The following is a 24576-nucleotide window of genomic DNA, read 5'->3' on the forward strand; positions in this document are numbered from 1 at the left end:
CTAGACGACGTTTATCTTTTACCCAGCTCCAGGATAAATTTCATCTTCCTAGAGGAGATTTTTTTAAATTTTTGCAAATCTATAGCTTTCTGCATCAAGCTAGATTGAAAAGCTTGTTCTCGGAAGGGAATGGTGATTTTCTTAAATTAATAAAAATTAAGGCAAAGATCGGTCTGCTTTATAGATGCTTTATTTCTATACAAGCAGACGATCTAGATAGTCAGCAAAATAACTGGAATCGTAGAGTTGGGTGTTCGATCAATTTACAATCATTGTTTGCATTGGCTAATTCTGTTCTCTTGGCAGGGAATTTGAAAAGCCAGCACTACATGTCCGTTTTCAATTTGTATTATACACCATCAAAAATATCCAAGTGGAAAACTGGAAGGGGTGATAAATGTCCTAGATGCAATTTGTATGCGGCCGATTCTGTACATATGTTTTTTGATTGTCCTAAGTTGGCTTATTTCATATCTGAGGTTCAATATTTTGTAAATGTCTCGCTGGGTTTAAATTGCAACCTGACTGCAGAGGTAATATTGTTGGGGGTTACTTCAAATTTTGATGAAGGTCAGATATGTAATCCTGAAGTTCGTTTCTTGTTTATTTGTATGGCCATTGTCAGATTATGTATCACTTCTAAATGGATAGACTCTGATCCCCCGACCTTTGCGGAATGGCAAAATCGGATTCTGGCTATATATCAGATGGAGACAGCATTATATAGGCTTAAACAGTCTGGGAAAAAGCAAATGGGTCTGTCCACCTGGGTTTTAATCAAGAAATGGATCTGAAATAAGTAACATATGTACCCTCTGGTTAACAAATGTGATCTAATTTGCTGCTTAATGCTTTTTGTGGCCCTAGCGGGTATTGTTTAATCTCTACTTTTCTGTTGTTATTTCATGGATAAATAATAAAAAAATTATTTAAAAAAAAAAAAAAAAAAAGAAAATAAGCACCTACAAACTTCCATTGCAGGGGGCAAGGAAGAAGGAGCCCAAATTTGGTGCATTAGCAGATGCAGCATGAATCAGAAAACTGAAAGTAACAGTGGAGAGTGACAGCAGAACAGGGAGGGACTGGATATCTGGTGAAAAGGTCGCCGCTACTTGCTGACTGACTGTGTGATCATGAACAACTCGCTTGTTTAATAGATTCAATGTTTTAATAGATAATTTTATAAAAACAGGACTGTGACTCATTCATAAAAACAATACTGACCAAGCGATAAATTAGCTGCTAAAACTGTCAGGTATGAGTAATCTGAGACGTAGCTCTGGTATTTAAGCCTTGTGAGATCACTTTGCTGTCTGAGGCTGGATCTTTGTGTTCTGTGACATATGAGAGAGTACTGCGTGAGGCCCAAACCAGTAAATTCTGGAAACTTTGAGAAACGGTAGTGCTGTCTAAAAATTAAATGTGTAATGTCTGTGTCATCGGAGAGATACTTCTGCTGCAGACAGCAAAGGTATGCACCTTTTGTGCTATTTGATGTGTGTCATTTCTGTGCAAGGCCTGAATCTGTGCATCATTCGACACTTGAGGGAAGGTTCTGGCAAATATTTTAAGAATAACAGCCTTAACCACTCATGTCCCTGGACAGATTTAATACGACCTGTGCGAAGTATAAAGAAATCTGCAGACAGAGAAGACCTTAGACTCCAATTTTTTTAAATGAACATCTCCAAATCCAACCAAGTACCATGAGGCTATTCACATTCCATTTCTTGGATACATTTCCTAAAGACTATGCTCACCAATACCTTCTGCCATCATGGTTTAATTACTAACTCTTTTGGTAGATACAGTTTTGTGGGTAATTGTCAAAACAATACATAAAATTGGTGACACTAGAACCTCCTCTCAGTATAGACATCACCTCTTGCCATTGTTTTAAAGAAAGTTGTTTTTTCTGTCTGTTGTCTGTAGGGAATCCTTGACTATCCAGGGATAAAGTGGTCATCCCTGGCCTACACTGACCACCTCTGATATTCAGTGGGTATCCAAAACATCAGACCATCTATACAATCTATGTTTATCACCTATGGCATTTGATGGCTGGTTCTGGTGTGCAGAGTCTTACCACTGAATACGATTAGTATACTTACGTATGTTCAGAAATGTCTGTCTCAGCATTAGTGTTGAACTTGGGCATGTGATGCGGTGATTGAAGATATAATTATGACTGATCCATACAGGATACTAGTAACCAAGGGTACTTGATAAAAATAATTAACCAAAAAATGTGGACCAATTTGGTGTATTTGCTAAAAATGAAAGGCTGTTATTTGAAAAAGTCTTAACTTATTCTGAAAATAATGAGGCAGTGTTTGGTACTTGTTCATTAATTTGAAACGATGATGGTTTGGGCAAAAGAGTCCTTTTGTAAAATTTTCAGATGAAGTTTGAGCCAAAACCAATACTTTTCCCAAAAGTTCTTGAATTTGAAATTTGAGGGATAAATCTTACTGCTTTTGGATTATTATTTCTGATGTTATGGCTCAATTTCAATAGTACTACATTCTCTTCTGATGGTTTGGACAAAAGAGTCACTTTATGAAATTTCCAGAAGAGGTCGGAGCCAAAAAAATACTTTTCCCAAAGGTTATTGAATTTGAAATTTGAGTGATAAATCTTGCTGCTTCTGGATTACTATTTCTGATATGATAGCTCAATTTCAATAGTACTACATTCTCTTCTGATGATTTGGACAAAAGAGTCATTTTATGAAATTTCCAGATGAAGTTTGAGCCAAAAAAATACTTTCCCCAAAGGTTCTTGAATTTGAAATTTGAGGGATAAATCTTGCTGCTTCTGGATTATTATTTCTGATGTTATGATTCAATTTCAATAGTACTACATTCTCTTCTGATAGAGAGCCATGTCATGATATATATAGATCACGTTTTATTGTACTGCAGAATGTGTATATATTGGCTGTCTGAGACCCGAGCCTGTAAGACTGATTAACTGATGGCATTTGTGTGCTCTTTTAGGTTGAAGCCTACCAGACAGGTCTGGTTACAAAATACTTCCTTCTTGGGGACATTCTTAAAGCTTCCCTGTGAATTCATTCCGCCCATTGCTTACCATTGACTCTGTGTATTATAACTTATATTTGTCTGCTTTCTATATGCTGGCTTTATTTGTATTGGGCTGTCCAGCAATTCTTTGTCTCTCCTCTGGACCATAGACTATTGCACATCTCTCTGATTGTCTCCTTGTATTCTTCCACGTGTACCTGCTTTCTGGGAACTCCTTTTTTCTTTTTTGTGAGGCACTTCACAAGAGAACATTTGAATTCTGATGCTTCCCTTCTAGTATGCTAGTTCAGGAAGCAATAAAGGTGCTGTATGTCTTTGAAAATGTTTCCTGTCTCTTATCTTTCTATTTGACTGATTCTACTTATCTTTGCCACTGCCAGTTAATCTTGAATGGCAATAAGGAAAAATGTTCTGCCGACAAGCTTGTTTATTTTGGTCAGTGCTCTATACTAATAACACAACTTCTATTTCACGCTCATGCCATGGGGGAGAGAAGTTGGCCTAATGGATAGGGTGGTCGACCTCGAATCTGGGGAACTCGGTTCGAGTCTTGGCAATGACGCTGAACATCTTGTGATTCTGGGCAAATCACTTAATCTCCCTGGACCTAACAAAAATGAATTTGTCCTCATGTAATGCAACTGGTGCTATGTAAAGCACCCTGATTGCCAATTTGGGTCAAGTGTGAGCTATATAAAACTCTGTAAAATAAAAAATAAATAAATAAAACAAAATGCCATAAGCACTGTGGGTAGGGAAGTGGGGGTTGCTAAAACACCTACAAAATAACCATGCTGGAGTTCAAAAGTGATTGAGCAATAAACAGGCCTTTGGTTGTACATTCAAAGACAGAGGTCAGATACTAGGCTCTGTCTTCCAGGGAGCTTGGTGTTTACTTTCCTTTCTCTGAATGCGAAGTGAGAGGCTTTATGTTACAATTTTTTCTAATGTACAACAAAAATGTAAATGCCAGTAAACAATCTGTACAACTTTCACCTTCTCCAAACTGCCTTCCCCCCTTAGCCAGGATGTTATTTCCCCTCTCTCCCCTCAAGACCCCTTAGCACCGATTATGACTCTATGCACTCCCTTTCCGACTACACGGACCTCCCTTCGTCCACCAACCTGAGAATGCCTCTCCACCACCCCCCCGGCCTCCCAACCCACACACTCCACAGACCGCTCTCCCTGGAAAACTCGGATCCTAATCTTCTCCCTATCTCCTTCTCTCCCTCAGTCCCTATCACTCCGATAACACAGATGCTATCTAACATTAAAAGCTATCTTCTTACCTTGTCGTCAGAACTCTCCCAGCTCAGGAAAGATCTTTCCTTGTTGTCTGAACTCTCTAAACTCAGGAAAGATTTTAACTCCCTCTCCTCTGAAATCCTCCTAAACCGCGCGATCTCCCCAAGCCCTGACACACAAAACACCTCCAACCTTCAACAGTGGAGAACCTTGCCCTGCTGCAACTGTTCCCACTGACCCCCCGTGCCTCGAGCCATCTCTCCCCTTCAGACCTCCTCAACCTTTGGAACTCCTACCTCTCTAAATATCCAGTTCAGTTTCAGTTCAAAGCTTTATTCGGTTTGTTAAACACAACCATATAAGCGGAACAACAAACATGCCTTCACAAAATTATAAAATAAAATCAGTGAAAAACATATAATGTATAATACAACCTTCTACAGTACATATACATATATTCCAGCAATATCAATACTAAAAATTATTCTAAAATTCTAAATGATATACTATGTGCAATTTTCGCCAAAGTGTCGCGTAACATTATTAAAGTGCATATACTGGCTTCGTTTTGGAAAATATGTGCAAATTGAGCAATAAAGAATTGTATGTTACACAGAAAGAATAATTGATTTCCTCACAGCAATACATTTCAATATATAAGATGCAACATAAAAACAAATTTCTGCATCTCCTAAAGATGATAAAAACTTTGTTGCCATTTTAGTGGAGCACACATTATATTTAAAAAAAATGAGTTTCAAGTAAAATTTCCTATAAAAGTGATAACATTTACAAAACATTAAAAAATGGCTACAACTTTGTCTAGAGGTATTATTACATGGGCATACGGAGTTGGATCTAGTTTTCATGTGCGGAAATGACACTAGATGGTGAACAATTCCCAACTTAAGGCGTGTCAGAACGAAACGATGGGAATTGCGTGTCACTTTAGTTAAATATTCCTGGAAACCTTTATTTAGGTTTAAGTCATAATAACAAACAGAGGTTGGTAAATTCCTAAACAACCTCTCTCTAGCCTCCCTTTTATATAATAGAAACCTTGTTTTTAACTCTTTCCTTGGGATTGATGCTGCAAACTCAGGGTCCGGAAAAATATTGCATTAAAATAAAAGGTTATACCAGTAATAAATATATTTAAGCCATGGTATACACAAAAAATGATCAAGCCTCAAGCAGTCTTTAATAATAGTTTGTGTGAATAGAGTTTCAGTTTTGGACCAAATGGAACGCCAGAGTGTCAAAGGGCGTAATGCAGCCAGATCCGAAATATATTCGATTCCTACTTCCTCATGAATTAGTATTGTTGATGCTGAGGGGGGAACACACAGTAAACGTTTGAGAAACTTATTTTCATCATGCTGGAGCGTTTTGGCAAATTGATGACCCCACACTCCTGCCCCATATAATGCAGATGAAACACACCTTGCATTATAAATGGCCATCATTTCTTTTATTCTTCTGTCCCCCAGTTTAGCTGAAAATCTAAAAATACTATTAGTATTCCTACTCATCTTGAGGCTCACATTATCATGTTCGTTTATCCACTTCCCATCCCCTGCAAATGTTATTCCAAGGTAACAAAACCTTTGGACAGATTGCATCTTGGCCTTTTCTATGTAGAAGGTACTAGCTGACTTACCTTTCCTTCCACAAGTCATCACAAAGGTCTTAGATTTGTTGATTACAAGTTTCCTACTCTCTATAAATTTTATGAATTTGTCAATAAGACGCTGCAAACCAACAGAACAGCGTCATCCGCATATAGCAAAATTGGAACTGCCCTCCCATCTATAAGGGGGGCATCCGATGAAATCTCACTTAGGGTAGAGTCGACTTGATTAATAAATAATGAAAATAAAAAAGGCGCCAAAACACAACCCTGACAGATGCCTCTCGCAACCTTAAAAGAAGGGGTGCATTGCCCAGACCGTCCATAGCGAACTTTGCATGACAACATCGAATATAGTCTTGCTAAAAAATTTACAATTTCCTTAGGTGCACCTAGATCAAGTGAAATTTGCCACAAAATAGTGTGATCTACAAGATCAAAGGCACTACTCAGATCCGCGAAACAGAGGAACTGGTTGCCCTCCCTGACAGTTGTATATTTATTAATAAGAAGGTCAAGGTTGACACACTGCTCCAGAGTCCCCAGGCCTTTTCTAAAACCGTACTGTGCCTTTGATAAAATTGCATTCTCTTTAGCCCATGCTTCCAACCTTTTTAACATGATTCTACTCATTATTTTGATCAACGAATCTAATAGGGAAATGGGACGGTAATTGCATGCCTCGGATTTAGATCCTTTTTTAAAAAGGGGGATAATTAAAGATTTGCCCCATGATGTCGGTAGCTGTCCTTCTGCAGTCGCATTAAAAAATCTCGCTAAAACCGGTGCCCAGAGGTTTATTTCAGTTTTGCATAAGTCCACCGGAACCCCATCCGGGCCAGGGGCTTTACCTCCTTTGCTATTTATTAGGCCCTCATTTACCTCATCTAGGCTTATTTGCAGTGGTAGTGGTGGCCATAAGGAGTCATTACTCTGAATTGGATCTAAAACTAACCTTTCCGGATTAAAAATATTTAAAAAATGTTCGGTCCATGAATTACAATCTATAAACGAAGTCATTTCAGGCACACTATCATTCTTTAAAAAGGGACTATTTATAGTCTCCCAATACAGTTTGCAATTATTTGTAGCTGCAGCTAAATTAAGATTATTCCAAGCCTCTTCTTGGAGATCTCTTTTCCTAATGGCTAGCGCTGTTTTATAATTTCCATGTAGGGTTTTAATAAAGATGTTATTCCGAGGTTTGATGCTCAGGGCTTGTTTTAGATCATGTAAAGCCCGAGTACAATTTTTGTCAAACCAACCTATGCTTGCTATCTTTTTCCCGCTGCTTCTTTTGGTAAATAAGCCTTCTATTATTTCACTTATCCTGAGAAAGCTAGTAAAAAGGGTATTAAGATTAACTTCTTTTCTAAGACAGTAATCTATCTCCATACTACATTTCCTTACCACCTCCTTATGCATTTTCTGCGGGTCAATCCCAGCCCATTTGATTCTCATGCCGTTTGATCTCAAGGCTTCGATATTATTAATGCAGTCGGTTTCCACTATATGTCCCCAGGACAATAGCGAGATAGATATGCTATTGTGATCACTTAACGCTTGCTCATTAACCCATAGGTTCGAATAGTCAGTATTACTGGAAATCAAAATATGATCGATATATGTATTGGCGTTCCTCCCTGTAAAAGTTGGGCAGTTTATATTGTCCTTGTTCTTGGTGCAGCTAAGTAATTCCAAGTCTAGCTTTACTATCATTTTATTCAAAGCTGTACCATAGCTGCAATGAGGGAAATGTAAATGATCAACATCTTCATCATTACCAATCTCCCTTCTAAAGCCACATGAATTCCTCATAGCCAATGAGCATAAACTAATATTAAAATCACCTGCCCAGAGGATGATGGTCTGCTTACGTGATAACGCCAAAATCCTTTCAATTTCATTTGTAAGTGGGACTAAAATGTTTCCTCTGTTGTTATTAAAAACATTATTATAATAGTTGACCAGTAATAAATCTTTACCTTTAGTAAATTCTCGACGCAGCACCTGACTATAAGAATCCACTAGGGTACAACTTTTGATTTTACAATTGGCCAATTTATTTGATATTAACAATAGAAGGCCACCCTTAGCCCTGCCGGCTGAGGAATTAATGGCATTTAGCCAATGAGAAGTATAGCCCTCTATAAAAATGGGCTCCTTGCACCAAGTTTCCTGGAGGCAGATGATATCATGTCCTACTCTGATGAAACCCCCCCAGAAAGGTGTGTCCAGTTTTCTATAAAGGCCTGCTATATTCCAGGTCACTACGCTGTAACCCGTAACTGTACCCGTATTAACAACTACAGGTTCGTTATGGGGAAGTATTGGTGTTTCTACATGAGAGATCATATGCTGAGTTTCCAGATTAATTAATGATGATTTCGCTGCCACTCTCTTTATTACAGTGACTCTGTCATCCTCAGAGATATTAAATACGGTAGATTTAAGTAATCCAGTCACTCCCTTAGGTGAAACATGGGGTCGCTGGGTATCATGTACCAATTGCTCTTTACATACATCCGATGGGACATTCTTTGTGGCCCCTATGGTGACATTAGCCTTATTTATACCCATTGGCAGATTATGTCAGTCGTTATCCTCTAATGAATCAAATGCCTGGTATCTATTATAAACTGGTATTGCAAAATAGGAACAGGGCCTCTGCAATGTTGCCAAGTTATTTGTAGTATGGTTAAAGTTACCATGATGACCGGGTTCTAGTAGGTGCCTGTTGAAATACCCTAAAGGTAATAGGATTGTATTAAATTCCCGTTCCCTAAATATCCAATTGACCCTCCCACCCCCACTCTACCTTTCCCGTGATCCTGGGGACGAGCAGAATCCCTACCTCTCCCTACCTCTCCCGTCTCTCCTAAACCCCCAACACAATTTACCGCTATCCAATCATTCCCCTCCCCCCATAAACAACCTGAAACCCCTCACATGCATGCTGGTCAATTGCCGATCATCTGTCCAGCATGCGACTGAAATAGCTGAAACCATTCTCAGCGAAGACATTGACATTGCCTTCCTTACAGAAACTTGGCTCAAGGTCCATTCTACATCTATCCTTGACCTACTCTCCCCCCCCCGGTTACTCCATACTCAGAAAAGATAGACTAGATAGAATTGGAGGTGGTTTAGCTATCATCTTTAAAAATGAACTTCAAATCTCGCTTGTTAAGAACTCTGACCCTGCCACTTTTGAATACCTCGGAGCATAACTTAAAATTCAGAGCGCCCCACCTATTCACCTACATAATATCTACCATCCTCCTGGTGAATCCCTTCCCTTTGCAGAGGAACTTTCCGACCACCTCACCCAATCCTCACTTTCCAACTCTAAAAATCTCTTCCTTGGAGACTAAAACCTCCACTAGAATGATATCAAAGACCCTGCAGTTAATCTCCGCATGAATCTTCTGGAGATTAATGACCTTATACAAATTTGTCACTCTCCAACTCACCCCAAAGGGGCTACTCTTGATGCCATCATCACTAATAATGATTTGGCCTCCCTTTCAAACACAAGAAATTGACCATTAACCTTCATATTATCCCCCCCGGTGAACTATAAACGAAACTCAAAGCCCAATTCCTGCTCACTTCCCTCTCCCAAAATGCTAATGCCCTCACCGAGCAATAAATCAGTTACCAAGGTCTTAGACCAAGCGACCCCTCCCAAACTAAAAGCCCAAAGAAACATACCTTCCAAATCCTGGTTCAACTCTGATCTCAACAACGAAAGACGCTCTCTTAGACAGTCTGAAAGAACCTTGAGGCAACACCCGTCCCCCTCCCATCTAGCCCTCCTCCGATCTGCTAGGTCCAACTACAAAAAACACATCCTCAATGAAAAGGCCTCCTTCTTCTGCACACAGCTTGATAGGGCCAAAAATAGACCTAGAGAACTATTCAGTATCGTCAAAAACCAAACATCCTCTGCCCCACAAAAGCTGACGGCCACAAACGAGAAATGCGAAGAAATTGCTAATTTCTTCTCTGATAAAATCACCAAAATAGGTCAATCCTTCCTCTTAAATCCCCTCTCTCCCAACCCACTACTTTCTTATGACATTTCTCCTGAATCTCCATCCCCATCAAATCCTCCCCAGGTCCCTTCCCATCTCTCGTCTGTTACCCTCCCACCTGAATCCAACCCTTTTCTCCCCCAGCAACAAAAAAACAATGCCTCCTGACATAATTTTCGACCTGCCACGGAACACGAAGTCTATAACATAATCTCTAAGCTTAATCCATCCTCTCACACCAAAGACCCTATGCCCAGTAACCTTGTCCAAGACCTAAAACATATCATTGCCCCACTCTGGACCACCATTATAAACTCATCCCTGACCACAGGGTGTGTTCCCGTCTCTCTCCAGCTGGGTCAAATCACACACATCCCCAAAAATCCCAACGCAGATCCCAACGACCCAAATAATCTCTGACCTATCTCTAACCTACCTCTTCTCTCCAAAGCCCTTGAACAATGCACCCTGCTCCAACTGGATAATCACATCAACACTTTGACCTCTTTGACTCACTGCAAGTCGGCTTCAGAAAAGGATGCAGCACAGAATCTGCCATGCTCAATATAGTGGATGACATACATCACTCACTCGACAATGGCGAGTCTTGCCTACTCATTCTTCTTGACCTTTCCGCTGCTTTCGATACAGTTAACCACACTGCCTTACTTAACACTCTTAAAGTCTGCTTTGGCCTCAATGGCCATGTCCTCAACTGGTTCACCGCCTTTGTCTAACACAGATCTCAACATATCAAATTCGAAAACTGCCTTTCCAACCCACTCCAATCTCCCTTGGTGTCCCCCAAGGATCCATTCTTTCCTGCTCTCTTTAACCTCTTCATGGAACCCCTCACCCTCATTCTCAAACAAGCATTAATCAATTACCACCTCTATGCCGACGACACTCTACTTTACTATAAGATTAAATCCCACTCTGATGTCCTACACCTCAATGACACCCTGCACAAGATCCAATCATGGTTCCAATACAATCATCTCAAACTCAACCCTAAAAAACCAAAATCATTCTCTTCTCCCCTAAAAACAACCCACTCCGCATGTAAGACTGGATATCCAACCTTAAGCTCTCAACTGCCCTCTCACCACTTCCAATTCAGTTAAATCTCTAGGCATCACCATTGATAATAGCCTTGCCCTTATCTCCCACATTAAAACTTCAGTCAAAGGAGCACTCTTTACTCTCCGTCATCTCATGAAAATTAAACCCTTCATCCCGGCTGATGACTTCAAAACTGTTGTCCAATCACTGGTCCTGTCAAGAATAGACTATGGTAACGCTATCCTCGCTGGAACACCTAAAGTCCATCTTGCACCACTCAAATCTGTGCTCAACCTAGCTGCTACTCTTATCTCTGACTACAAACGTTTCAACCACATCTCCCCCGCCCTTAAAACCCTCAAATGGCTACCCATCGAAGGCAGATCCACCTATAAGATTGCATGTATCACGCACAAAGCGCTTCACCAAAACTCCCCACGTTACCTCTCAGACAAACTGCACAAAGCGGGCTGCACCCGACTGACAAGTAGCACCAACGCCCTCCTTCTTATCCCCCTTCTGTTAAAAAAGAAATGCACACAAGCTCGCTCCTTCTCTGGAAACGCTCCTTCCATCTGGAACTCCCTGCCTAAAGACCTACGCTGTAACCCTTCCTACATCAACTTCAAAAAAGACCTCAAATTCTACCTCCTCAACATATATTGGGGTTAATACTACCTACCTCTGACACCGTCTCCCACTCTGCACCCCATCAGGCTCCCCTCTATTGCCTTCCAATTCTCTCAACTCCCCATTCTCCCTCCTAACTCCCCTCCCTCATGCTACTCCTTCCCCTTCCCCTCCCCTAGCCCTCTCCCTGCCTCTACCTTTAATTATGACATCTAACCTCACGCACGGCCTCCCACTGATCTCGTCTTCCCCTAACTCCCACTCTCCTTATCCCCTTCCTTTTTCTTTTCTTTTTCACTTCCACACACCCACCCTAGCCTAATTACTCTCTACCTACATGAGCTTCTTATAGTACTTTTGTAAATAGCTTTCGGATTTATCTGCTTTCCTTGTTATATTGGTTCTTATTGCAATGTTTTTGACCAAATGTATCGATTACTGTACCTCCTCACACTCCTGTAAAGCGCTCTGATACCCCTGGGTCAAGCCAGCGCTATATTAAGCCTTTAAAATAAAATAAAATAATCAATAAATATCAGAATTTATCAGAATTAGGAAGAACAAATTAAGCACATTTTCTTGTAACTTGAAAGTGTGATGGGAACACATATTATAATAGGATCAAAACAAATCAATAAACTATGTGATGTTGATTTCCACACATTATCGTTTGTGTGCTCTATTGTTTTATCATTAAAATGGTATATCTGTTCAAATGTAATGATATTTTCAATTGAAAATGTGTTTGCTGTAAAGTCATTGTGCTACCATGCCATGTATGCTCCACTCTACATAACTCCACTCAATAATACTCTACCTCACTCTTTCCACCACTCCACTCTACAGCACTCAACTCCACTCTACGCCACTCCACTCTACATCATTCTACTCCAGCCCATTCCATTCTACACTCTCCACTGTACAACACTTTATCCCTCTCTATGTTACTTCATGCTATGCGCCTCCAATCCACTCTACGACACTCTATACCACTCCACTCTATGCCATTCTACTTAATTCCACAAAAATTCACTCTATAATATTCCAATCTATTACACTTTAATCTACTCTTCACTCTTCTCTACGCCGCTCCACTCTATGTCCCTATGCTCCACAAAACGTTACAACACTCTACACAACTCCACTCTATGCAAGTCTACATTACTCCACTCTATGCCACTCCCCTCTATGACAGTTTACTCCACTCAGTTCCACTCAACTCCATGACACTTCCCTACAGCCTATACTACTCTACTCTCTGGCGCTCTAAACAACTCCATTCTATGACACTCCACTCTATTACTTTTTACTCCACTCAATGCCACTTCACTCTATGACACTCTCCTCCACTCTATGCCACTATGCACCCTTCCACTCTATGGCACTCCATGCCATACCACTCAGCTTTACACCACTGTAAACCAATCCACTTAACAACACTCTACTCCTCGAACCATTCTGCCACTCCACTTTATACCACTTCACTGTACACCACTCTACTCCACTCTGCCACTTTACTCTACTCTATGCCACTCCAGTCTCCATCATTCTGCTCTTTGCCACTCCATACTCTCCACCACTCTACTCTACCACATTATACACCGATATACTCCACTCTACACCACTCCTTAAAATTCTGTCACTCAACTCTGCAACATGCTACTCCACTCTATGCCACTCCACTCAACTATATGCCACTCCACATCACTCCAAGCCACTCAACTCCACTCTACTTCACTCTACACCACACCACTCTATGTGACTCCACTCTACTCCATTCTACTCTATGCCATTCCACTGCAATCTACTCCACTCTACTCCACTATATGCTACTCCATTCATTGTCACTTTTTGCCACTCTACTCTTCGACACTATACTATGCTATATCCCAATCAACACTTTACTCCACTCTACACCACTCCACTCTGTGCCACTCCAAGGCACTCTACACCACTCTACACCACTTCACTCTAAGCTACTCCACTCCACTCCACTCTACGACACTACACTTTACTCCATTCCATTCCACTCAATGCTACTTCACTCTACGGCATCCGATTCTACAGTACTCCAAACGACTTTAGTCTTTTCCATACCTCTCCACAGCACTCCACTGTATCCCACTCCATGACACTCTACTCCACCCTAAACTACTCCACTCCAATAACGCTCCAATCTATAACACTACTTCACTCTACGCTATGTCACTCTTCACTCAATGCCACTCCATTCCAAGCCACTCTACTCCATGTCCCTCTATACTACTCCACTCTATGCCACTCTAGCCTGACACTCTACCCCACTCTTCATCACCTCACACCACTTTCTTCCGCTCTATGCCACGCAAGTCTATACCACTCTACTCTAAGCCACTGCACTCTACTCTATAGCATTCCACTCTATGCCACTCCATGCCACTCCACAGAACTCCTCTCTACGACACTCCACTCTATACTACCCAACTCTAGGCCACTCCAATCTACAACTCTCTATTCCACTCTACTCTATTCCACTCTACTCCATTCTACACAACTCCACTCAACTCTAAGGCACTCTACTCCATGCCATACTACTCCATTCAATGTCACTATATCCCATTCCACTCTATGACACTCCAATCCAATCTACGCCACTCTAATCCACTACACAACACTTCACTCTAGGACGTTCCACTCTATGACACTACACTCTACACTCCAGTCTATTCGCCACTCCACTTTATGCTGCTCTACTCTACTCCGCTATACTCTACAAAACTTTACAACACTCTACACAACCTCACGCTATGCCACTCCACATTACCCAACTCTGCTCTACTCTATGCCACTCCACTCAATGCCTCTCCAATCTATCACACTCCAATCTACGGTAATCTATTCTTACTGTTTGCCTTTCCAGTCTATACTACTCTATGCCACTCCACTCTGTGACACTCTATTCAAGTCTACAATCGACTACTTTACTATACAACCCTACACTGCACTCTACAATACTCTACTCCACTCCACTCCACTTTATACTATTCCACTTTACACCACTCTAGTCTATGAAATATACTCCACTCACTGCTACGGCACTTTACACCACTAAATTCTATAACACTCCACTACACTCTGCCACACTGCACTGTATGACACTCATCTCCATTGTATGCCACTGGACTCCACTCTACCCTACTCTATGCTGTTCTTCCACTCTGTGCCACTCTAGGCCCCTCCTCTCTAAGGCACTGTACTCTGCTGTATGCCACTCCACAGTACGCCGCGTCGCTCTATGCCACTATACTCCACTCAATGCCACTCCACTTTACAGCATTTAACAAGACTTTACTCCACTCTACTCTATGCCACTTTATGCTAATACACTCCGCTCCATGGCACTCTACTCTACTCTATGCTATTCCATTCTTTGTCACTCTAATCTACTCTACTCTGCAATACTGTACTTCACTATACACCAATTGACACCACTTTACTCCACTCCAGTCCAGTCTATACCACTCCACTCTGTGCCACAGCAGGAAAGCTCTCTGCCCCTCCATACCACTTCAATCTAAGCCACTCCACTCTATGCCACACTTAAACACTTTATGCCACTCCAATCTACACCACTCCATGGTACTAAACTCTACCTTACTCCACTCTACACCACTCCACGACACTTCACTCTGTGCCACTCCACTATACCACACTGTAGTTTACTCTACTCTATGCCACTCAACTCCACTCTATGTCACTCCACTCTACAACACTCAAGACCACACCACTCTATGCCACTCTATCTTACTCCACTTCACGCCATACTTCACCACTCCAATCTACAACACTCTACTTCACTCTATACTACTTCATTACACTCCATTCCACTTAGTCTATACCACTCGCCACTCCATGATACTCTATAACACTCCACTCCATTTCAGTTCACTTTCTGATACTCCACTCCACAAAACTCTTCTGCACTCTAAGACCCTCTATGCCACTCCACACCAGTCACTCCACTCTACTCCACTCTATGCCACTTTATCCTACTTAATGCCAATCTACTCTACCCTACTCCACTATGTGACACTACGCCACTCCACTCAATTCCCCTCCAATCTACGACACTCCACTCTACGACACTCAATGTCCCTTCACTCTATGCCACTCCACTCTACAGCACTGTACTCCACTCTATGACACCCAACTCCACTCTGTTACCTCCACTCTATGACACCCTATTCCATTCTATGACTCACCACTCTACGCCACTGTACTATACCACACTCCATTGTACAACACTTTTACTCCACGTCAATGTACTTCACTCTACCATACTCTACTCCACTCTATGACATACTACTACACTCTATGACAGTCCACTACACAACACTCTACTCAGGTCTCCTCTACTCCACGCCATTAAATTCTACATCATTCCACTCTACACCACTCTATTCTGATACTCTACTCCACTTTACTCCCCTTCACATACTTTACTCCACTCTATGACACTTCACTTTAGGCTATGCAACTCTACCCCACTCTACACCACTCCACTTTACTCCACTCTACACCACTTTACTCCACTTAAGCCACTCCTTCTTTATGTGACATTACGCAACTTCATTTAATGCCACTTTGATTTACGACATCCCTCTTTACAACCTTCTATTACCTTCCTCCTCCGTATTCCTCATCACAGTCACCCAGGAGCACCCCGTGTTCCAGACACAGCATTCACCCATAAACAAAAAAGTCTCCACCCAATATGGCGGCTTGACAGGAATTACCTGTCACCTGACCTATAAGGGTGGGGAAAACACAGGAAACATCCTGTTTTTCTCACTGTGTTCTGGCTGGAACACCCATTCTACGTTCGAGGGCGGCTCTTGTTGCGGTCCGGTCTTGGTGAGTATGTTAATTGCGGGGTCTGCACTAGCATTCCCTTTTTACGTTCGGCCGCCAATCCCCTGAATGCGGCGGTTTACTTCTGGAGCCGCTCTCCCGCTGAGCGATGGGGAGCGGCTGCCTGTCCACTCTTTGCCCTGCATTCTCCTTTTTGGATGCTTATTTCTCACCGCCGCTCCCACGCTGAGCGGCGATGATGGGTTGTGGCATTTCCACGTCCTGCACTTGGCGGTCAGTTGCGGTTGGGGATCCATGCCTTCTTAGACTTGCAGGGGGCCTGGCTTACCTCTTGGACTCATGGAGATTTCCTGCTGATTCCGGTCCATGCTTCTTATGGTGTCTAGAGGCCGTCTTTGGCGTGCCGTGTCAGAGGGGGCGGGCCAGTTGCTTAGCAGCGGTCTATCTCGCCCCCTTTTTAAGCGTCCCTCCTCCTCACGGCAGTTGTGTTTTCCAGCATGGAGGGTAAACCCTCAGAGAAGCGTCCTCGCCGGTCTTCTAAATCTGATTCTGATCCTGCTTCCTTCCTGCGGCCTGCGGGCATGGATCTTGATGTCCTGCAGGCTATGATTAATAAGGCCATTGACTCTGTTTTTGAGGCTCGGGATGGGCCGGTGCCTCAGGTCCCTAGGGGTTCTTCTCATCCAGACCCTGACTTTGATGGTTCCGATGAGGAGCAGCGTGGGCGCTTTGGTAAAGGCGCCAAATTGAGTGAGGTCCTGGCGCACTTGAAGGACAATTTGGCATTTCCAGCTGCTGTTCCTCTGGAGGAGGAGGAGGAGGATTTTTTCTCCCAGTACCGTCAGAAGGAGCCTGACGCCCTTCCCATTCATAAGGCCATCTGGGGGCTTTTGTCCAGGGAATGGACTGATGTTGAGAAAGCTGGGTCCCCGTGGTTTCTTGCTAAGAAGTACCCTTTTCAGGACTTTCTGACTGAGTTTCCCCCTCAGGTGAAAGTGGACTATCTCATGGTGGATCTGACCTCCAGTGGTTAAATTATCTCTGAGGGCGCCTCTCCTAGCGATCCTGTGGATAAAAGTGTGGACAGTGCTGCTAAACGGGCTTACTCTGCTCTTAACTTTTCCATCAGGGCAGGGGCTTATGCCTCGTAAGTGGTCCAGTCTCATCTGCATAATTTTCAGGTCTTGTCTGAGGCCCTCCAGCAGGGTTAGGAATTTCATTCTCGTTCTGCCCTATCCTGGATCTCAAGACTGTGAACTCCTATGTGCCTTACCAGAGGTTCAAGATGGTGAGTTTGCAGAAGATCCTGCCCCTTGTTTTCTCTGGGACCTTTCTGTCATCCTTGGACCTTTTGGATGCTTATTTCCATATTCCTGTGTATCTTCTCTTTCAACAGTATTTGCGGTTCTTTGCCCTGGATCAGCACTTCCAATTTTGTGTCCTCCCCTTTGGGTTGGCCTCTGCCCCTCGGGTGTTTACTAAGGTCCTGACTCCCCTGCTCAAGGGGTGCTTTTGTTTCCCTACCTTGTTGACAAGTGGTTAATTTCTTCCTCGTCTTTCCTAAAGGCCCTGGAGAATGTGGCGTTGGTGCAGCTCTGTCTGGAGTCCCATGGGTTACTTGTGAATCACAGCAAGTCCCACCTCATCCCGTCTCAGTAACTCCAGTTCATCGGCTCTCTCTTCAATACCAGGTTGGGGATGGTGTTTCTTTCTCCAGCTTGCCAGCTCCGACTACAGTCTCGTCTGGGGTCCCTCCTGTCAGCCTCAGCAGACTCCGCACGGGACTGGGGGACATGTCTGCTTCTCTCTTTCCGGTTCCTTGGGCTCGCAGACACCTCTTCCATCTGGTGTAGCACCTTCTGGCTCACTGGGATCCCTCGGTCCCAGGACTACGATGCCTCTGTTCCAGTGACTCCCACCATTTCTCTCCTGCTGCAGTGGTGACTGGTTCTGGACAACCTGGCGAGGAAGTGCCCCTGGACTCTCCCCTTCCCTGTACCCTGACTACTGATTCCAGCCCATGGGGTGCCACCCTCGGGGTTCTTTCTGCTCAGGGTCCTTGGTCCCCCGCAGAGAGCTGGATGTCCTCCAGTTGGAAAGAACTGGCTGTTGTGTTGAAGGCTCTCCTGCGCTTTGCCCCTCACCTGAGGAACATGTGGGTTCAGGTCCGGATGGACAATCAGGTGGCCCGTGCCTACTTGAATCATTTGGGGGGCACTCGCTCTCCTCTGTTGACTCTCCTGGTGGATCGGATTGGGTCATGGGCGTAGGCCAATCGGCTGGGTCTGACGGCTATCTGCCGGGGAGGATGAATGGGCATGCAGATCAGCTGAGTTGCCGTCTTCCTTCTTCGGTTTCTCTGTCCCTGTCTCCTCTGGTCTTTCGGGAGCTATCGGGGAGTTTCGGGAGGACCTGGTTGGATCTCTTTGCGTCCCCTCAGGATGCTCTTCTGCCGAGGTTTTGTGCCCTTCGTCCTTGTGGGGAGGCAGGGGGGTAAATGCCCTGAGTTTTCTTTGGCCTCAGGGCCTTCTCTACGCTTTTCCTCCCTTCCCCTTCTCAGTAGGGTTTTGGCGAAGATCAGGTCAGAGAGGGTGGTGGTACTGTTGGTGGTCCCCTTTTAGCCTGCCACTCTTGGTATCCCCTCCTTCTTCATTGGGCGGTTGCTCCTCCGTGGAGGTTCCCTCTGTCCCCTTAACCACTCCGCTTTCCTCACCTGTCTTGCCAGGCTCTCAGCCAGCTGGATTTCTGTGCTTGAGTTCCTCTGGGATGGGTTTTTGCTTAGGCTGTCGGTGTCTACTCTCGGCAGCCAGTGGTCTGCCATTAAGGTTATCCAGGGCGCCTTTCTCATCTCTTTTGAGTCCTTGGCTTCTTGCCTTCTGTTTCTTCAACGGCCTGTCATTGCTTCTCCTATTACCCCTGGGATCTTTCTTTGGTCCTTCATGCATTGCAGCTTTCCCCATTTGAGCCTCTGCCTTCTGTGTCTCTGGAGTTTCTCACCCTGAAGGTTTGTTTTCTGGTGGCCATTACCTCTGGGCACCGTTTGGGGGAGCTTGGCACTTTACTTTGCCATCCTCCCTTCTTACGTTTCTTCCCTGAGAAGGTGGTCCTTCGTCCTGACCCGGCCTTTCTTCCCAAGGTGTCCTTCCCTTTTTATTTGTCCCAGGATATTGTCCTTCTGGACTTTTTTTCCTTCCCCCTCTACGGAGGAGGAGATCCGGCTCCATTCCCTGGATTTGACTAGGGTTCTGGTGATCTACCTTGAGCGTACGGCCTCCCTTCGCAAGGTGGATTTTTTGTTTGCCACCTTTGGGGTTGCCAGCCAGTGTCATCGGCCTACCACGGCTACTCTTTCACATTGGGTTCGGTCCACTGTCTCGTTGGCCTACCTGCATTCGGGGGGTCTTTCTTCCTCCTCCTGGGCTTCTTTCAAGGGGGCCTCCTTGAAGGATATTTGTGCTGTGGCGACTTGGTCCTCCCCCCATACATTCATCTCCCATCATAAGTTGCGAATGGGGCACGTTTTTTCTGGGGATTTTGGTTCCGCTGTCCTTGCAGCTGTTCACTGATTGTGTGTATTTGTCTGCAATAAATATTCCTTGGCATCTTTGGTTTCTGTTTCTTTTTGTTTGTCTGGCGCTTGGGTACATGCTCCTGGGTGACTGTGACGAGGAAGACAGAGGAGGAAGGTAATGACTCGGTTACTTACTGGTAATCTTCATTACTCTGTGTCATAGTCTTGCTCATCACAGTCATATTCCCTCCCGCCCACCCTTGGGTGTAGGGGGACAAACAAAATGTTTTGCTTTGTTTTGGTTTTTTCTCTGCTTGTATATTTCAGGATGTTTCCTGTGTTTGCCCCACCCTTATAGGTCAGGTGACAGGTACTTCCTGTCAGGCCGTCATATTGGGTGGGGACTTTTTTGTTTATGGATGAATGCTGTGCCTGGAACATGGGGTGCTCCTGGGTGACTATGACGAGGAAGACTATGACTCGGAGTAATGAGGATTACCGTAAGTAACCAAGTCATTTCACTCAATTCCACTTTACGCCACTTACCCTGTATGACATACTACTTCACTTTACCACATACTACTTTACTCACTGACACACTACTACACTCTGCTCTCCTCTATGACACTCCACTCCATTCTATGACACTCTACTCCACTCAATGCCTCTCCACTCTACGCCACTCCACTCTATGCCAGTGTACTCCCCAACACTCTACTTCACTCCACTATGTGTCACTGCACTCCAATCTACAACACTCTTCTCCACTCTATGCCACTCAACTCTACGATACTCTAAAACACTCCATTTAGTGACACTTTTCTCCATGTCACTCTACTCTGTGACACTGTACTCCACCCTACACCACGCCATTCCATGACACTCTACTCCATTCTACACCAATCCACTATACTGTGCTCTACTTAATTCTATTCTGTGACACTTCCCCTGTGACAGTGCACTCCACTTTATGCCACTCTATGCCCCTCTACTCTATGACACTATAGAGCACTCTATGCCACTTCACTGTACACCAATACTTCACTCTACCATACTCTGCAATACTCTACTCCACTCTGTTCTACTCCACTCAACACCACTCCAGTCCACAACACTCTACTCCATTCCACAACACTCAACTCCATTCCAGTCTATGGCACGCTAATCCACTCTTCTTCCCTCCACTCTATACTACTCCACTCTACACTAATCCACTCTACTACACTTTACCCCATGCCACACCACTTCACTCTTGCTACACCACTCCATGCCACTCCACTCCAATCCACTCTATGACACTCTACTCCACTCTACACCTCACCTGCTTTAACACTCCACCCCATACAACTCCACTCCACACCCACTAGAACATTCCACTCCACTCTCTTTACTGCCACTAACTTTTACCCATGCCAAACAGCAGCCGTGCCAGGGTACAGCATGGCTAAACTACATTGACGAAGACAATAGTTCTCGCATAGGCGAGACTTATTGGCTTTACAAGTGCTTGTAAACTCATATATATATATATACCATTGGTGGGCTTGAAACGTCTCAGACAGCAGCACACAACTGAGGCACACACTACAAGATCCACAAACCAACGCCGACTAATTTGAGTCACCCATTGGAGGGTTCATATTTTTAAGTGGGAGGTGTGGCCTCTATGCCAAAATGACTGTTGCGCCTCTGAAGAGTGCAATGAGCATGAAACGCGTCAGGCGTGAATCGACAGGCATGCTGCAAACTGGATCCACCCACCGATCTGGCTTTTACCTGATGAAGGTTGCTGCAGTGGATGTCAGAGTGCATCTCCACAAGTGGGAACCTTAGAGCTTTGATTTTTTACGCGCCTCCCAGCCGCGGGAGATGCACCACCCAGAAATTTGGGGCCACGGAGCTCCGAATCATGGAGTCTCAATGTGGAGGCATACACAGAGGATTGGCAAGCCGGATGTGCGCGTGGAGGCCCATTGGTGGGCTTGAAACGTCTCAGACAGCGGCACACAACTGAGGCACACACTACAAGACCCACAAACCAACGCCGACTCATTTGAGTCGCGCTTTGGAGGGCTCATATTTTTAAGTATGAGGTGTGGCCTCTATGCCAAAATGACTGTCCCGCTTCTGAAGAGTGCAATGAGCACAAAACGCGTCAGGCGTAAATCGACAGGCATGCTGTAAACTTGATCCGCCCGCCGATCCGGCTTTTACCTCATGAAGGTTGCTGCAGTGGATGTCAGAGTGTGTCTCCACAAGTGGGAGCCTTGGAGCTTTGATATATATATATATATATATTCACTAAAAAAAACATAGGTTTCACACACGTTACAGTTAGAAATTAGCATTTAAAAAACCTTGCAAATTCACTTAATAAACCATAGGTTTCACACACGTTATAGTTAGGAATTAGCATTTAAAAAACCTTGCAAATTCACTGAAAAAACCATAGGTTTCACACACGTTATAGTTAGCTAGACATTTCAGTCGTACAAAACCATTGAAATTCCCCTGCTATAGTTAGTTCAGCTAACTATAACTCGCGCGACCACAATCCACTGCTGATGACATCACATATTACATCACTCATGACATGGTCAGTGACATCACTCATGACATCACTGATGACATCTCAAATGACATCACTGATGACATCACTGATGACATCATCCTTGTGTAAGAGTGGCAGACCTCTGTACTCTGTACATCCTCATTACAGATATTCTCAATTCTTCTTTTCCGACAAACAACACATTTTTCAAACACAGGATTCTGATCTAAATGAGGAGCATAGCTTCTTCTCAATCTATTATACTCCTTTACACAATTTGCATCAGCACTAACTTTTGAGTCATCAAAGTCTATCATGAATAAACCAGATAATTTTTTCACTCGTGACAAAGCAACATATGCCATACCTTCTTTAAACACACTAGAACCAATGTTTACAAAAGCACTATCTACAGTTAATCCTTGAGATTCGTGAATAGTTACAGCATATGCTAGAGAAAACGGAAACTGCTTCCTACGTACATATAAGTCTTTCACAAGCATAAAACAAACTGAACAACGACTAATGTCTTTAACCTCTTCAATCTGATCAAATTTTATTTTTAAAAATTAAATTCCATCTTTTTTCTGGTAATTAACAAAACCCACAACTTTACCCATAGCTCCATTCACTAAACCTTTTTCTACATTCAAATTACGTCTTAAAATTACTCGACAGTTCATACATACATAAAGATTCTTTTCTAAACCAGCTGTTTGATATGTTTTTCTCTAGAGAATCCAATTTAAGTTTTCAATTTGCCTGTCAATATAATAGTTATTCCTTCATGCTGTATTTTATCCACGGCTTCCAGTTTCATAATCTCTTCATTTTCCAATTTCAAAAGTTCTTCATTGAATATAGAGCATTCATGTAGTGTTGGCATTAAGCAGATTACAGTATTTTTTCTGCAATTTTCTTGTATATTTTCTCTGGAACTATTTGTTCTGTTGGAAACAAATTACATAGCAATCGACTGTGTAAAGCTTTTCTGCCATGTTCTGTGAGTAGTCCAATTCTGATATCTTTGAGAATACTTGCATAATCATCATCATTTGCTTGCCGCATATTGGTAATGAGTTCTTTGTACTCAAAGTATGACCAAATATTCACATTACCTATACTTCCTAATGACTTTTTCGTGTCTTCATGTGCAAGAGTATTAAATACTGGTTGGCCTTTAACTGGAGTGAGCTGCAGTAGATCCCCAAAAACTATAACATGTTTTCCTCCAAATAACACGTCATAGTCTGTCTTTAGAATTTGCTGCATTCTTAAATGCACAAAGGCAAGCATTACGTTTGAAACCATGCTTACCTCATCAATAATGAGAACTTTCATTTTCTTCAACACTCTTGAAACTTCAAAACATGCTTCTCCTGTTAGCTTGTGGTATTCTATTTTGTTCTCATGCTCTACTGGTAACATTAGCAAACGATGTAAGGTAATTCCTTTTATGTTATATGCTGCTAACCCAGTTGGAGCAGTAACAACACAAGACAAAGTTGAATCAGTTTTTTTCTGTAGGTAGCTTCTAATTACTTTAATTAAGAAACGTTTTCCAGTTCCAGCTTGTCCACTCACATACATTCTGATTGGTTCAAATGGTGTGCATGAGCACTCTTTATTTTCATGTAGTAATCCATGATCAATTTATTTTGTGACTTCTTCATAAATTTGTTGTTGTTCATCATTCAGTTGTTGTTCCAAATTTGGTAAGTCTACTAAATCTTCCTGAGCTTGATTCATAGCTGTTTCCACTTCAGTCATGGCTATTGCAGCTTCGTTTTCTACGATTGGTTGTCCTAGGGGATCTTGACTGAGCGTACCAGAACTTTGACTGTCTTGAGAACTGTCTCTAGCTACTTCAGCTGCAATTGTAGCTTCTTGTTCAATTTCTTCATTTAACATTTGTACATAATTTGTGAAAGTACTGCATTCTATGCTATCTTTAGATGCATTAAAGGAATCTTCATAGCTCTGAAAATCTCCAAGTAATTCATCCTCTG

This window comes from Triturus cristatus, chromosome 4_2 (genome assembly GCF_964204655.1).
Source record: "Triturus cristatus chromosome 4_2, aTriCri1.1, whole genome shotgun sequence".
NCBI lineage: Eukaryota > Metazoa > Chordata > Amphibia > Caudata > Salamandridae > Triturus > Triturus cristatus.